The sequence below is a fragment of the Balaenoptera borealis genome (assembly GCF_965194805.1).
Source record: "Balaenoptera borealis genome assembly, chromosome: 1".
Taxonomy (NCBI): Eukaryota; Metazoa; Chordata; class Mammalia; order Artiodactyla; family Balaenopteridae; genus Balaenoptera; species Balaenoptera borealis.
In genome coordinates, this window is record NC_138860.1 from 98,230,652 (window position 1) to 98,246,856 (window position 16,205).

Below are 16,205 nucleotides of genomic sequence, written 5' to 3' on the forward strand. Positions count from 1 at the left end.
TGGATAAAGAAGTGGCACATATATACAATGGAATATTACTCAGCCATAAAAAGAAACAAAATTGAGTTATTTGTAGTGGATGGACCTAGAGTCTGTCATACAGAGTGAAGTAAGTCAGAAAGAGAAAAATAAGTACCGTATGCTAACATATATATATATATGTGGAATCTAAAAAAAAAAAAAAAAAAGGTTCTGAAGAACCTAGGGGCAGGACAGGAATAAAGACACAGACGTAGAGAATGGACTTGAGGATACGGGGAGGGGGAAGGGTAAGCTGGGATGAAGTGAGAGCGTGGCATGGACATATATATACTACCAAATGTAAAATAGATAGCTAGTGGGAAGCAGCCGCATAGCACAGGGAGATCAGCTCGGTGCTTTGTGACCACCTAGAGGGGTGGGATGGGGGGGGAGGGAGGGAGATGCAAGAGGGAAGAGATATGGGAACATATGTATATGTATAACTGATTCACTTTGTTATAAAGCAGAAACTAACACACCATTGTAAAGCAATTATACTTCAATAAAGATGTTTAAAAAAAAAAGAAAGACAGTGGGTTCAAGTCCCAATCTAGGTTTTGGCTGGGTTCAAGTCCCATTCTAGGTTTTGGCTGGGTTCAAGCCCCATCTGAATTGCACGGTTTCAGTAGGAGCCCACGTGTGACACATTCTTATGTAAGCTTGATGCCAGGGAAGACTGGCCATGGCCTGTGAAGAGAGCTGGGTGGGCTGGTGGCATTAATGCACACAAGCTGGGTGGGGCCTTCTTCCTTAGGCAGCGATATAAGTGGCAGCAGCAGAGAGAGCCTGGGTTGCCTTGGCAAATCACTGCCCAAACTGTACAACCATACACAGGGAGCAGGGAGATAGAAATTTTTGCTGATTTGGCGTACTGGACTCAACAATGTTCCCTCCACCTCCCCCACAAATCCACGTCCACCTGAAACCTCAGAATGCGACCTTATTTGGAATAGGGTCATTGTAGTTGTAATTAGTTAAGATGAGGTCACACTGGCCCTAAATTTAATAAGACTGGTATCTTTGTAAGAAGAGAGGATTATACATAAAGACCCCCAGGGAAGAAGTCCACGTGACCACAGAGGCAGAGACTGTAGTGATGCACCTGCAGGCCAAGGAACGCCACGGATTGCTGGGAGACCCAAGAATCTAGGAGAGAGGCATGGAACAGATGCTACTTGATTTCAGACTTCTGGCCTCCTGGACTATGAGAGAATACATTTTTGTTGTTGTAAGCCACCAAGTTTGTGGTACTTGGTTACAGCGGTCCTAGAAACAAATTGATTCTGCGGCATGGGGATTCAAGAGAGTAATCTGAAAAGTAAGAAATGATGTGAATGTTATTTGAATCCCAATCTGGTAAAGCAAGTTACGCTAGTCACAGCTTATTAAACAGCTGTCTTAGCTATTTGGATAAACAAGAAAATGCAGAAATGACATCTTATAGTATTTTCATGGCTAAATTAGAGAAATGTAGGTTAGATGATAATACAAGTATGAGGGTTGTCAACCAGCTTCACGCTCATTGGGATGGACTGATTAATGCTGACCCACAGAAGAGTGCATGACTCTGTGCTTTTATCATGACTTGGATAAGACTTTGAATGTGTTCTTGTCAAATGTATAAGTAATACAGAGTTGGTAGGGATAATATAATAGATGACAGATCCCACATTCAAATTAATCAGAATAGCTAGAATGATGAAACAAAGACCCCAAGATGACATTTTATGGGGAAAAATGTAAAGTTAAACCTTTAGTTTCCCAAAGTCAGTTGCAAGAATGAACTGGAGGTGACCTGGATTGAGAACAATTCATGGGAAATTTTCTGGAGATTTATAGTTGACGCTAGTTTAAAAGGCAGCAATGTGACATGGTTACTCAAAAAGGTAATAAAATTTTAGATCGCACTGATACAGCTGTACCAATAACAACTAACTCATTAATCAAGTTCCTTACAGATAGGTGAAAATGATTTGAATATAGGTCATCAAAGTGTTTCCTGGGAAGACCAGACGATTAGCGAATTGCTCTGATACACAGGAGTAAGAAGTGAGTGTATTGGCGAGGGGAGGTAAGCAGTTTCTAGGAAAATGCTCAGCATATATTAAATATGAAACAAGCAGCCTCAAGACTCCAAACGGTTCTTTCCCCATGCTGTCCTTCCACACCGAGGAATCAGAGGATCTGAAGCAGGCCAGGCAGGAGATAAGGACGTGGCTACTGCCGCTCGCCGCCGTCAAGGTAAACCAGCAGGTGACAGAGTGCCCCAGGCCTGCCACACTGAGCGCTCCTCACTCCCCTTCCCCTGCAAAGGCTCTTGCGGCCCACGCCAACCGCAAGGTATGCAGAGAAGGAAATTCTGGGGACCGTAGCTCCAGCTTAGCTACATCCATACCATGCAAATCCCACACAACATAGCAAAGACTATCTTTGGACTTTTCATTTAGAAATAATATTGGACTTACAAAAACATTGCCGAAAGAATTCCTGTATACCCTTCACCCAGCTTTCCCCTATGTTAACATCTGACGCAGGCGGAGTACAATGATCAAAACCAGAAAATTGAGACTTCCCTGGTGGCGCAGTGGATAAGACCCCTCGCTCCCAGTGCAGGGGGCCAGGGTTCGATCCCTGGTCAGGCAACTAGAGCCCACATGCATGCCGCCGTTAAGAGTTCACATGCTGCAACTAAGGAGCCTGCCTGCTGCAACTAAGACCCGGTGCAACCAAATAAATAAATAAAAAAAAATTAAAGTAGCTTTCTGTTAAAAAAAAAAACAACAGAAAATTAACATTGATCCTCTTAACTCATTTGCAGATCCTATTGAAGTTAGGTCAACTGTCCCACTCATCTCCCTTTTCTGTTCCAGAACCCAAGCCAGGTTCCCACATAGCAGTTAGTTGTCATGTTTCCTTGGTGTCCTTCAATCTGAAGCAGTTCATCAGCCTTCTGAAAGAATATGTGAGGGTAACTTTGACAAACCAGAAAATGTCTAGGGTGGTGAGCATCTGGAAAGCAAGAACCCTGAGGAACTGTTCGCCAGGACTGGAGCTGTCAGCCTAGAGTGGAGAAGTCTTAAGGGGACATGTTAGTTGTCTTCAAAGTTGTCTTCAAACACTGGAGGAGCCTCAGGCAGAAGATGGAGTAGATTTATTCTGTGTTGCCCCAGGGAATGGAAATAGAACCAAGAGATGGTGTTACCAATACGAAGATTTCAGCTCGGTACCATGCAGAACATTCTATCAGTTAGTACCAACCAACCATACCCTGGACCTTGGCAGCACCGAGCTGGATCAGGACAGACAGGCCTGAGTAACAAGAAGCCAGGTAGAGGCAGAGCAGGGGTAGGGTGGCAGAGCTGGAATAGCTGTGGAGCAGCTGGCCAGGGCCCTCATGACTTCGGGATGTCAGCCCAGGGGAGAGAGCAGAGCAGACAGAGGCTTGATTGGCACGCCCAGCGGAGAAGGTCGGGGAGACAACAGCTAGAACAGAAAACGCCTCCTCTATCAGGTTTGCTGCCAAAGTCCGCTGTTAATAGGCAGCTTGAGGCATTGCCACAACCCTACCAGCAAGCCATCTGTCATGCTGTGGCCGCGTTCCCCTATCCAGCCACAGGTCTTGTGTCTGTCTTGCCATTCATCCATCATCTGACCCTCCACCCATCCGTTTATACCTTCATCCATCAAGCCAACATTTGTCTAACTTCCACTAGGTGCCAGGTTCTGTGTTGGACACGGGGAGCATAATAATGAAAAACATCTTTCCTGCTCCCAAAGTGTTTATGGTTTAGCGGAAGGTGGGAGGATGGAGGTAATAAAACAATGAAGCTGTCACTGGGTGAAACACAGACTTCAGCTAAGGAAGTTTAGTTTTCCTTTTAAAACTCACCCAATTGAGCAACTTCTAAGATGATTCAAAATCATCTGTAAGGAGTACAGAAAAGTTATTTGAATTTCCAGAGGCAGTTTCAGATTTTACATGAGTCACGAGAAATTCTTGGGATTGGAATCAGATTCAGTGAAATTCAGTGTAATAAATATGTCCTGCGTGCCAAGGAGGAGGAAAGGAATCACTACCCCAATCCCTCCCCTTTTTAGACTCAAGATTATGAGAACCTCTCTGGTGAGCTGACGGTCCTACCTAAGGACCACTGGTGGGAAGGGCCACCAAGAGCTGCCACCAGGAGGGCAGGGGCCTGTGAAGAGGTGACTTGACTGTCGCCTCCCGACCCAGTTGCCCTAGCAGGGTGAGCCTGTGTGTAGGAACCCAGGAGTGACGCTTTCTTGGCTGAGCATGACACTAAGAGCGGGAGTGTCCTCCCTTGAAAAACCACCACGGCCTGTGCAGGGATCTGAACTTGGCGCCACTGTAGCCGTCAACTGGGTGGGACTGTCTGTGATCAATAGCCAATGTTCATCAAAGGACCTGAGTTCCAGGCACTCCTCTGTCACTCACTGGTCCTCTGAGTTGGCAAGTCCCCAGTCATAAACTGGGGACATTATAATTCCCTTCTCAACAGGATTGCTTAGAGGCTTAATGACTAAATTGAGAGGTTATGTGGGAAGGCTCTCTGTTATAGAACAAGAATGTGTTTCAGGAACCAGCTCTGGCCAGCATTTTCATATCCTTAGATGGGTAATCAAGCATCACCTCCTACTAATTTTCACTTTGACCTTGGGTGAGAGAAATTGTTGACAGAACATTAAATCATCAATTGTTTTGCCCTATTTCAGACAGTAGCATTCTTTGCTTTTTTTCTTTAAACCCAACATTTCTAAGCCAAACTTTGATGTAAAATGGAGTAACACAATGTCTCTTAACAGGGTGATTGTAAAAATTAAATGAGGTGTCATGTGTCTACCAAGAGGCAGGGCCCAGCGCAGGCTTCACATGTGAAATCAATCCTTGCTTCCCTCCCATCTTACTCAATCTTTAGCTTTAATGAGTACATGCAGAGTAGAACTCAAAAACAGTTAATAACAGCTAACATTAATTGAGCACTTACTATAAGCAGGCACTGTGTTATGTGCCTTTTTTGTGTTATTTCATTTGATTCTCATGATAGCCCTATGGAAATTATGCAGTTACTAGCCCCATTTTACAGAAAGGAACTAGGAGCACAGAGAAGTTAAGTAACTTGGCCAAGAGCACACAGCTGGTAAATAATAGAGCCAGTGTACGAGCCCACACATCCCAGTCCCAGAGTCCTTGCTCCTGAGGGATCTACTCTGCTGCCTCATTACTGGGGCGGAGACACCAATTCAGTTTCAACTCAGCTTGAAAGTTGAATAGTAATGAAATGTAGGTTACTTCTAATTTGTGCTAAACCTTGACCTAATGCGGCTTAGTTCCACCTGCTTTTCTCTGCCTATCAAAATCATCTCAACAATGTGTTTCAGTCTGCTTGTCTCCCTTAATTTGTTTGTACCGCTCACCTAAGCCAGGAGTAATTTGACCTTTTACACTTCAATGGTGCTAAATGATTCGCATGCCTGAAAGAGAGAGAGGGAGAGAGAGAGAGAAACAAGGTTAACATAATATCATGCATCATAAATAGCAGTCTGGGTCCAGCTGGACATAAAAAAATCAGGGCAAATAGAGGGATAAAAGGGAGGATTCTCTTTTGAGTAATAAATTTAGAAGCTAACATTTTGCCCCTGAGAGGCACAGTGCAAAGTAAGAATTTGTCATATCAAAGAAGCCTGGAAATGATACAAACTGTGGCCCTAGATATGATCAGTATGAAACAGAAAGAGAAGTCTGATGCAGTTGGTACCAAGGTGGAAGATACAAGGAAGGAAAGACATATAAGCAGCCAGGAAACCAGGGTCACCATGGAAACCCATGGTGCTGGAAATGCAGCTCAGAAGCACAAGGAAAGGGAGAGCCCAGGCCAAGGATGTGGGTGAGCAGGATTTACTTGAAGGGGGGGCTCTGCCTGGCTCTTTGTGCTGGTGTCGGAGCCAGGAAGTATCCTGGTTTTCATAAAAACTGGGGTGAACTATCCCACATTTATGCTTTGGACACTCATCATACATCTGCCCCTTAGTGAGGGCCAGGCTACAAAGATGAACCAAAAGTCACACTTGGCCTCAGGAAGCTTACCATCTACTGGGACAGACAGACTGGCAGGCGGGTGATGGCCATGCTGTGTAATGGATACTTTTATGGACTTGGGAAAAGAGGTGCAAAGAGGGGGCAGGTCCAGGTACAGGGAGGATGATATCTGGGCTGCAATTTGGAGAATAACGTGGTGTTTTCCAGGTGGGTGGCACTGAGTGTCATCACCCCTGGCAGGGGAAACCTCATCTACAGAGACATTGGAATCTGAGCTCGTTTGGCGTGTTTGGGAAAGCATGTTGTGGGGTATGATTGGAGCAGAGGGTCTGTGTGGGAACACAGTGAGAGATGGGGCTGGAAGGGTGGGTAGGAGTCAGATCACAGATTATGCCTTTTAGCTTATCCTGAAGATGCCTCTTGTCTCTGATGGATTGCTGAGAACCCTGAACACAGCAGACTTTGCCTGCCTGGGTGCTGCTATGCTCAGGGGCAATACTTTTTAGTATTTTTCAAACTATAGGTCACAACCCCCCTAGTGGATAATGAATTTTTAAAAATAATGAAATAGACTAAAGCAGTGCCTTTTGCATGGATGGCCTGCTTTTTTTTTTTTTTTTTTTTTTAATTCCAATCTGTCATGGACTGATACTTTTGTAAAATACAAGACAATAAAAATTAATTACTAGGAAAAGGATCATGCTCTTAGATGTCACAGTAATGTCAAATTGCTATAAAAGTTTCTAAAAAGACCTACTTTACTGAGATATAATTCACATATCATACAATTCACCCATTTACAGTGTACAAGCCAATATTTTCAGTATATTCACAGAGTTGTGCAACCATCACCACAACCAATTTTAGAACATTTTCATCACTCCTGAAAAAAGCCTTCTACCCCTTAGCAGTTAATCCCCTTTTTCCTCCAGACCCCCTCTTCCCAGCCTTAGGCAATCACTAATCTACTTCTATCTTTATAGATTTGCTTATTCTGGTCATTGCATACAAATGGAAGCATGCAATAATGTGATCTTTTGTGACTGGCTTCTTTCTTTAGCATAATGTTTTCAAGGTACATGCATGTTGTAGCATGTATCAGTACTTCAGTTCTTTGTATTGCCAAATAGTATTCCATCATTGGAATGTATCACGTTATTTATCCATTCATCAGTTTACAGATATTTGGGTTGTTTCCATCTTTTGGCTATTACAAATAATGCTGCTATGAACATTTACGTACAAGTTTTTGTGTGAAGGTATGTTTTGATTTCTCTTGGGTATATACACCCAGGAGTAGAATTGCTGGGTCATATAACTCTATGTTTACCTTTCTAAGGAACTGCCATACCGTTTTCCATAGCAGCTGCACCATTTTACATTCTCAATAGCAGTGTATGGAGGTTCCAATTTCTCCACATTTTCATCAATACTTATTACTGTAGCCATCTTAGTGGGTGTAAAGTGACATCTCATTGTGGTTTGTGTTTGCATTTCCCTGATAGCTAATGATGTCAGGCATCTTTTCATGTGCTGTACGCTGAATTTCTGCACTTATTTCCTCCCTGGCTGCTGATAAGCAGTTCACAGACCACAATTCAAGTAACACTGGGCTAGAAAATGTGAGTGCATTACATGGAGTGAGGTTAAGTGTTATTTCAGAAAACTTCTGTTTCGGTTAGATACATGTGTTTATGTGTTCAGGACTGAGATAATAAAATGTATTTGTACTTCTTATTGTTTGAATCCCTTCCTGACATCCATCTTCATGTAAAACGGCACAGGCCATCCTTGAAGAGGGACATTGTCCTTCCAAACATACCTCATGGCCAAGTGCCACTGCCTGAGCCCTGAGAAAATCTGACTGGCAGCTTCAAAATATGAAACTAATAAAAAAGGGCTTAAGTCCCAAACCAATTTAATTACTAAAATAGATCCACTGTTTTGAACTCAGTGAAACATTTCAAAAAAATTTTTGAAAGACTATTTCTGTTGTATTTTAATGCCCTATTAATTTGATAAGAGTTTTTTAAAACGTGACTTTATTCCACGAAAATGTGATAGCTTAAAAGAGTTGGTTGGCTCTGCGGTATTACCAAAGGCAGGTTATGCCTCGGTGGAGGCATATTACACACCACTCACTTGTGTATGTGTTCACGTCTCCGTGTACATGTGTGCACATGCAAATATCTTTGCTTTAACAGACGCTGCTGTTCACCCAGGTTCATTGCAGCATTATTCACAATAGCCAAGGGGTAGAAGCTACCCAAGTGTCCACTGAAGGATAGAAGGGTTAAAAAACGTGATATAGGGCTTCCCTGGTGGTGCAGTGGTTAAGAATCCCCCTGCCAATGCAGGGGACATGGGTTCGAGCCCTGGTCCGGGAAGATCCCACATGCTGCAGAGCAACTGAGCCGGTGCGCCACAACTACTGAGCCTGCACTCTAGAGCCTGTGAGCCACAACTACTGAAGCCCGCGCGCCTAGAGCCCGTGCTCCGCAACACGAGAAGCCACCGCAATGAGAAGCCCGCGCACCGCAACTAGAGAAAGCCTGCTCGCAGCAACGAAGACCCAGCGCAGCCAAAAGTAAAATAAATAAATTTATAAAAAAAAAAAGAAAAAAAAAAGTGATATATACATACAATGGAATGTTATTCCGCCTTTAAAAAAAAAGGAAATCCTGGCACATGCTACAATATGGATGAAACTTGAAGACATGCTGCTAAATGAAATAAACCAGTCACAAAATGACAAATACTGTCTGGTTCCACTTAACATGACCTATCTAAAGTACTCAAACTCATAGAGATAGAAAGTAGAATGACGATGGCCAGGGGCCGAGGGGAGGGGAAAATGGGGAGCTGTTAGTCAATGGATACAGAGACTCAGTTTTGCAATATGAAAAACTTCTAAAGGTCTGTTGCACAACAATGTGAAAATACTTAATACTACTGAACTGTATACTTAAAGATTAAAACGATAAATTTTATGTCATGTGTTTTTATACCATAATCTAAAATAAAAAAAAATGAAAGATGATGCTACTTGGAGGCTACACCATTTAGCAGACAGAACTTGGGTGCTGGATCGACAAACCAGGATTTAAATCCCTACTCTACCTCTTCAGAGCCCTGCGACTTGGGTGAGTGACGTCAACCCTTGACGCTTGAGTGCTTTCAACAGGAAAATAGCTAGTTCTTAGTGCCAGCAGGAGGGTTAGCTGGGAGTAAAGTGCCTGGTGGAAATTGAGGGGAGTCCAAAGAGCTGTGCCTTCCATGAGCAGTATACAACCTACGGCCCCCTCCCATTGCACTCCTGTCTGTCTGTCTGTCTGTCCGTCCTTTGGTCTACCGGAGCCAGTTTGCAGACATGTGGTGGTACTGCCGGGAGATCCTGGTGCAATCACAGTGAGCCTCTCTCTGGGGACCACCTCCTGCTACCTAAACCTAAGTTACACCCTCTGAAAACAGGACTTTCTGCTCCTTGGGAAATTCTCTGAAGCTCTGAGGGATCCAGCCTTGGGGTTCCTTGTAAGAGTCTTTTACCAGCTCAGTCTGGCTTCCAGCCTCACAGAAGACAGCCAGAGACAAGTTGTGGGATTTTCGGTGTGTTCCAAGAGAAGCGGTGGGGACTTTCTGTACCCAGGAAAACTCCCCAGCCAGTCAAGGCCTCATCCCTTGGCTCAAGGTTTTGCTCTCATAAAACACACATTCCTGAGATCATACTAATACTCTTACAATTAAATAACTTTATAGCTTCCTTAGAGATTTCGCATACAGGATATCCATCCAACCTTATCACAGACTGTGAGGTTGGGTTATCATCTCTGCTTTTACAGATGAACATTTTAATGAGCACCTACTTTATGTCAAGCCATTTTCTAGGCTCTTTCTCCCAAGTTATCTTCCTCTGTGTCATAAATGGCCCAGGAAGGACTCAGAGCCAGATCTTCCATGCATGATGCTTCTCCCAGAGCACCTCAGCTGCCTTCTGAGTCACTGGTGAACCATCAGGCCCCTTGCAGAGAGCAGGTTTTACTGGGGCTAAGAGCACAGCAGGAAGGTACCTAAAAGAGACAGACCTGCTGGAGGAGAGTGCAGACAGGAGTGGTGAGATGAGGGGCCAAAGGAATGGGGAACCCAGGACTACAGTGGTCTTGACTGTGGGCCGGCCTGCCCTGCCTGAGTTTCCCAGGCTCTCTTGTTTTCTCTCCTCAGAACACCTCCCCACAGAGCCCCAGCACCGTAGTGGGCAAGGTCACTGGCTCGGGAGGCAGACAGATCCGGCTCCAGTCTCTGCTAAGTCTTGACCTCCGCATCAATACAATGGGGATAGTAAGAGTAGCTAGCTCTTAGGAGGCTGTGAGGGTTCCGAGAAATGATGTATTTACATGAGTGCTCAGCGCCACTCCTGTCACATGGAAGGAACTCAGTATATGCTGCCATGGTGCTTCGGCCCTGCCCTCCACAGGTTCCTACGTCCAGTGCCACAGCAAGTCCCTCTTTTCTCACCCAGTCCTGCTCCAGCCAAACCCACACCCTTGAAAAAGCCACAGGGAACTGCAGAAGAACCAGAGAGCCAGCTGGAATGGGAGAGGAGCAGGCAGAGACGCAGAGCCCCTACCATCTCCCCCTCCTCCTGGAGGACAGGCTGACCGTCAGGCCCAGCCTCTCCTAAATCCAAACTCCCTCCTTCCTGTTTACGCTATCAGCATCCTGGCATTTAACTTGGCCCAAGGGAGAGAAGCTGTGGGTTCAGCCTTAGGAGCGGCAAAGACCCTGGGCTGGGAAAGCCACTGGTCCAAGTCTCCCAGTGGGGCCGTCCCATCCCGCAGACAGGCTCAGAGCAGAGGAGCTGAGAGCTGGCAGGCCGGGGGCAGGCGTCGCGGGGCTCACACCACCCAGGGAGCATTCTGCACAAGCGCCATCTGATGGGGCTTCCACCACCCTCCTGCTAGTGCTGCTGGTGACATCCCAGAGGAAGTCACTAGTCCTTAGAAGTCTTGCCCTTCCCCCTACCCCCCCTCCCAGAGTCCCACTTTCTTGGAATTTTCTCACCCTGTGGGTGAGTGTCCCACCATGGCTGCCTTGTTGATATTTTTGAGGAAATGCTTAACTCACACGCCCTCCAACTTTACATCTCCTCAGCAAGACTGCAAAGAAAGGGTCTTACTCTGGAAGTATCATAACACAATGGGAAGACCGTGGGCTTTGCAGCCAACAGGCTGGCATTCAATCCTCAGCCACGCTATTTACTCCAACTTCTTCGACCCCTTTGAACCTCAGTTTCCTCACGTCTATAGTGACTCTGATGACACTTACTCCAGAAGGTTACCATGGAGATTAAATCAGATGACATGTGACAGTACCTACCACACTGGGTATGTATAAAAGATGCTCGATAAATATTGTTTCCTCCAACTTCTTCCAGAGGGAGCGTCATGGGCCATAGCTTAGTCAATCGGCCAATTAGCATCCTGTACTTTTCAGAGTGTTATTTGGTGCTGTAGAAACGATTAGAGCGGGGAGGAGATATTGTCTCAGCCCTGGGGAAATTCCCAAATGTGTGAGGGAAACCATAATACGTGCACTCTACTAGCAAACTAAGATGGTGCCACCGACACCTCCTTGGGCTCCTGAGACATTCGGAGGCCACCACTGCTGCTCTCAGGGGCCCGGCCAGCATAGCTGCAAGGCATTGCTTTCTGATAAGAAGTGGAGGCTGCAATACTCATTTAGGGCACACTCTCCTTTTGTTCCAGAGGAACTCCCCAGATGGGCCTGTTAACTACCTAAGGACCTCTCTTGAGATGGAACTATGATTTCAAGAAGACTCTGACTGTGGCTATTGAAGGCAGAGTTGCAACTTTACAAACCAGCCTGCTGTGGACAAAGGTGTTCTCACTAAGGCAGGGACAAGGCTGATGAATGGCTACGGCAGTTTTCCTCTCCTTTTGCTCCCTGGGGGCCCTGGTGGTAATGGCCTAAGGGCCAGAAGCTGATGACTATCTTGTGAGAGGCTGTGTGAGACTCTGGGCACAAACACAGCTGCTATGGGACACAGGTGACAAAGTGAGACACCAAAGTCGGAGACGCCAGCACCTCTGATGGCTATTATGTCTATACCTTGCCCTCCTAATACATCTTGTATGAAGTAATTGCTGGTACATAGGAAAGCTGTTAATGGCAGAGTAGCCAAGAAAGCAGATCCAGGGACCAAACCACCTGGGTTTCGGGCAAACCACTGAACTTCCCTGTCTTAGTTTCCTTGTCAACAAAATGAGGACACTGGTCCCCTGCTCCCAGGCAACGCATGTAGGGCACTTAGAATGGGGCCTGGTACAGTGTATGTTCTACAAAAGTGTCAACTGTTGGTTTTTAGCCACCTAAAATATTTGCCTTTCAGTGAATTCTCTCAGGTTTTCTAGGTTTGCAATTGTATCATCAGTAAATAATGAAAAACTGGCCAGTTCTTTTTCATTATCCTACTTTCTATTTCTGTGTTCTGCCTTATCTCATTGGCTATAATGTAGGCCCTTTTGGGGAATGGTAAAAACCATGCTGAATTTTCAAGCAGCTATGGGAAGGATGGATGTGAGACAAGAATAGCCAGAAGCAGAGTGCTGGCTAGGAAGCTCTTGTAGTAAGTTAGCTATGATGTGAAGATGGCTCCGTGGTGGATGACACCCTAGAAAACAGTAAGGGGGGCTCCAGCTAAGAGACACTTTAGAGTAAGAGTCGAATGGATTTGATGGTGATACTGATCATAAAAATAAATGACTAAAACTGACCATCAGAGCAATTCTATTATAATTTATTCATCTGAAAAGGAGGGAAAGAAAGGAAAAAATTCATAATCTCACTTTACGGTTAGTTTTGAGACAATGGATTTGCGAGAAGTTTGCATATACTTTTATTTTCTACTGTATCTCCATAGTTTGTCACAAGTTAGCTATTTCCGAAATACTTTACAATTCATTAATGTTTGTAAAAGTGTTTCTAGTTTACAAAGCAAACACACATTTGGTCTTATTTTGCCTTCACAAAATCCCTGTGGTAGATATTACTGAAGCATCAGATGTGAGGTACTGTAACATAGTGGATAAAAACATGGCTCTGGTGTTTGAAACCTGGCTTACTAGCTGTGTGACCTCTGGTAAGTCACTTAACCTCTCTGTGCCTCAGTTCTGCATCTATAAGATGGAGATAATGATACGCTCCCTGTCATGGTGTGGCTTAGTGATATAGTTAGGTACCTGTTATTATGACTATGGAACTTCAGGGCTTGCAAAGCTCTCTTCCTTTCTTACCTGACCTTCTTGGAGGCTCATACACTTGTCACACATCCCCTTGCAATTCACACTGCCGTTGAACCATGGCCTGTCCTGTTACTGTGTGCCTCGTGAATGTGCCTCTGTCTTGAAACCCTGGTTCAGTCAGGAGAGCGGTGCTCCGCTGGGTGGTGAGCCTGAAGGCTCAGTATGGTCTTCAAGAGGGGAGACGTGTGAACCTGCTGGGCCCTGGAGGCATGACAGGGGCTCAGTTCCCATGCCCTGATTCCACGGCAGCCCCTCTGATTAGGGTGACTGTAGAACCTACAGAGCTATTAAATAATTAGTCCAGGGCAGCAGGCCTGAGCCAGACCTGCCCTGGGCAACCAGGATGTGTGGTCACCTGGCCTATGAAGGAACCTTTTTCTCCCCACACCAAAGTCTTGGTCTCACGTCTCAGCCCGACGTTGGCCCTCTGCCCTTCTATCACACAAGGGCACTCGCAAAACTCCACGATAGATTCTGTGCCAGGGCCTGTTCTCCTTGGTCACACCACCGAGGCACGCAGGGAGGAAAGACAAAAACGAAGGAACGGAAGGCAGAGACCACCAAGCACCTGCAGGTGCAGCCTCCAGAGCTCCCAGGCCATCGAAGGGCCCGTGGGGAGGCTGGGGCTGGTGGGGAAGGAGAGGACCTCTGGGAGACGGAGGTTTGGGGGAGCAATCTGCAGGGGTGTCTGAGGAGAGACAGGGTGTGGTAGGGAAGAGAAGGCGTGGCATGTGTGCAGGCAGACGCAGAAACGGGTCAGGCCCACGGCAGAGCTGGGAACAGCTATGTGGCTCCTGTGGAAAATCCCAACCAGAGGCAAGAATTCCATTCAACAAATATTTACAGCACCTACTCAGTGCAAGGAAGAGGGCCAGGCTGAGTCACTGGGCACGACCCTGTCCTGGCGCCACTGCGGGGCTGACAGAGGGGCCTCAAGGGCCACTGGAACAGACGAGGGGCTTAGAGAGGGTGCAGGAGCCAGGCCTGGGGCTGAGGATCGCCTGGCTCTGGGCAATGCCTCAGCTCTGGGGGGGATCTGAACTCAGTAGCCAGCTGGGGCCCCACCCATGGCAAAGAACTGCTGAGTCACAGACCACCAGGGATACTGCCCAGGTTGAGGCAGGGTGAACCTGGGGGTCAGAGGGAACTGAATCGGCTACCATAGTACAGCATGGGGCAGGCGGCATGAGAAGAGGCATCAACAGGCACTCAAGCTAAACAGGCCCTTTCCTTCCTCCCCACCGAGAGGCAGCCCCAAAGCTGAGGATGCTGTGACTAAGGGGTGGGGTGGAGGAGGGGCGAGGGAGGGTCAGGCGCTCTGCCTGCCTCTCTCATCTGTTTCTCACTCTATCCTTTTCTCCACATCCTCACGGTTCCACTATGTCTCTAACCCACTCCTGGCTTCACTCACCTGGTGCCCCATTGCCACAGGGTCCCTGTCCTGCTGTGGCTACACTGGCCCTACCCTCTCAGGCCTCATTGTCCCAGCACTCATGGCCTGAAGACCAGAAGTAGCACTAGAACATCCTCCAGTTCTAGATTCAGGCTTCCCGTCCCCTTGCCTCCAAGCTCTCCACAGCAGGCCCCTGAGACCCTGGGCAGGCAGCGGCTGATCCCCAAAAAAGTGACCCCACAGAAAGTATGGTGAAAGTCAAAAACACTAGCCTGCCTGGGTGAGAGCAACCTTCTGTGGCCATTTCCCAGGAAATGGCACCCCAAAAGGTCAATGCAGAAGTGGGCTACTGCTGAGGTGCTATCTCAAGAGGGCCTCGAGTTTGTAGAGCTATTGACAGCTTGCAAAGCACTGTCACAGCTGATTTTTACAGAAACCCCAGCGCCACCATGATCCCATTGTACAGATGAGGAAACTGAGGCTCAGAGATGTTAACTGCCCAGCCCAACCTGGGCAGCTAAGTGGTAAAACCTGGACTGGAACTCAGGCCTGTCACATTCCGGGCCCCACACTCTTTACATTAGACCAACATCCTCTCTCTTCACCCGATGAAGAGTCCAGATGATGGGTTGGTGATTTCCTCCCCGTCTAAGGCAGTCACCCCGCTTATTTACAGCTTGGCATTCATCACGCTGCAGGTATTCCCTCCCTGTGCCTCCTTTAGTTACTGCCGCCCTGGTAGGTCCCTGCCTTTTGCCTGGAAGGTCCTTTCCCATTTTCTCCTTGAAGCCAGTCACTATCCTTTCTTTTTTAAGATTTTTTTTTTTTTTTGATGTGGACCATTTTTAAAGTCTTTATCGAATTTGTTACAATATTGGTTCTGTTTTTTTATGCTTTGGTTTTTTTGGCCCTGAGGCATGTGGGATCTTAGCTCCCGGACCAGGGATTGAACCCACGCCCCCTGCATTGGAAGGCGAAGTCTTAACCAGTGGACCACCAGGAAGTCCCACTACCCTTTCTTTAAGAAAAGTCACCTGCTCTGTGAAGCCCTCCCCATCATGACCGAACAGAGCCAACCCCTGTCTCAGGGCCGCCACATCTCTCTGCCCCTGGACCTCTGCAGGTTATGATGTCGACCCACCGCATGAGAATGCAACACGTGTGTACCTGCGGCCTCCACCCCCCACCACCAGCAAAGGGACACTGCTTCTCATTCTCCTCAGTGGCTGTGTGTGGAAGGAAGGAAGGCGGGAGAGAAGGAAGGAAGGAGGGAAGGAAGGAAGGAAGGTTGGCTGTCCAGGGTGACTGGTCTTGTGTCAGTAAGAAGGAACTTGCATCAGGAGGGCACCCTGTCATCCTGAGAGAATGGAGAAGCTGAGGCCAGGAGAAAGAGTGACTTCACTGGCCCTTGAGC

The 16,205-nt window shown here is 46.8% G+C and overlaps 2 long non-coding RNA genes across 2 annotated transcripts in view; both read left to right on the top strand.

Annotated features, from left to right (window-relative positions):
- The window catches only part of LOC309634317, a 143,618-nt gene that overhangs the window by 14,991 nt on the left and 112,422 nt on the right, over positions 1–16,205 (top strand). The window lies entirely within an intron of this gene.
- Positions 177–12,869, top strand: LOC309634299. Its single transcript, XR_014247950.1, has 2 exons — positions 177–11,460; positions 11,842–12,869. It is a non-coding gene; the product is annotated as an uncharacterized lncRNA (long non-coding RNA).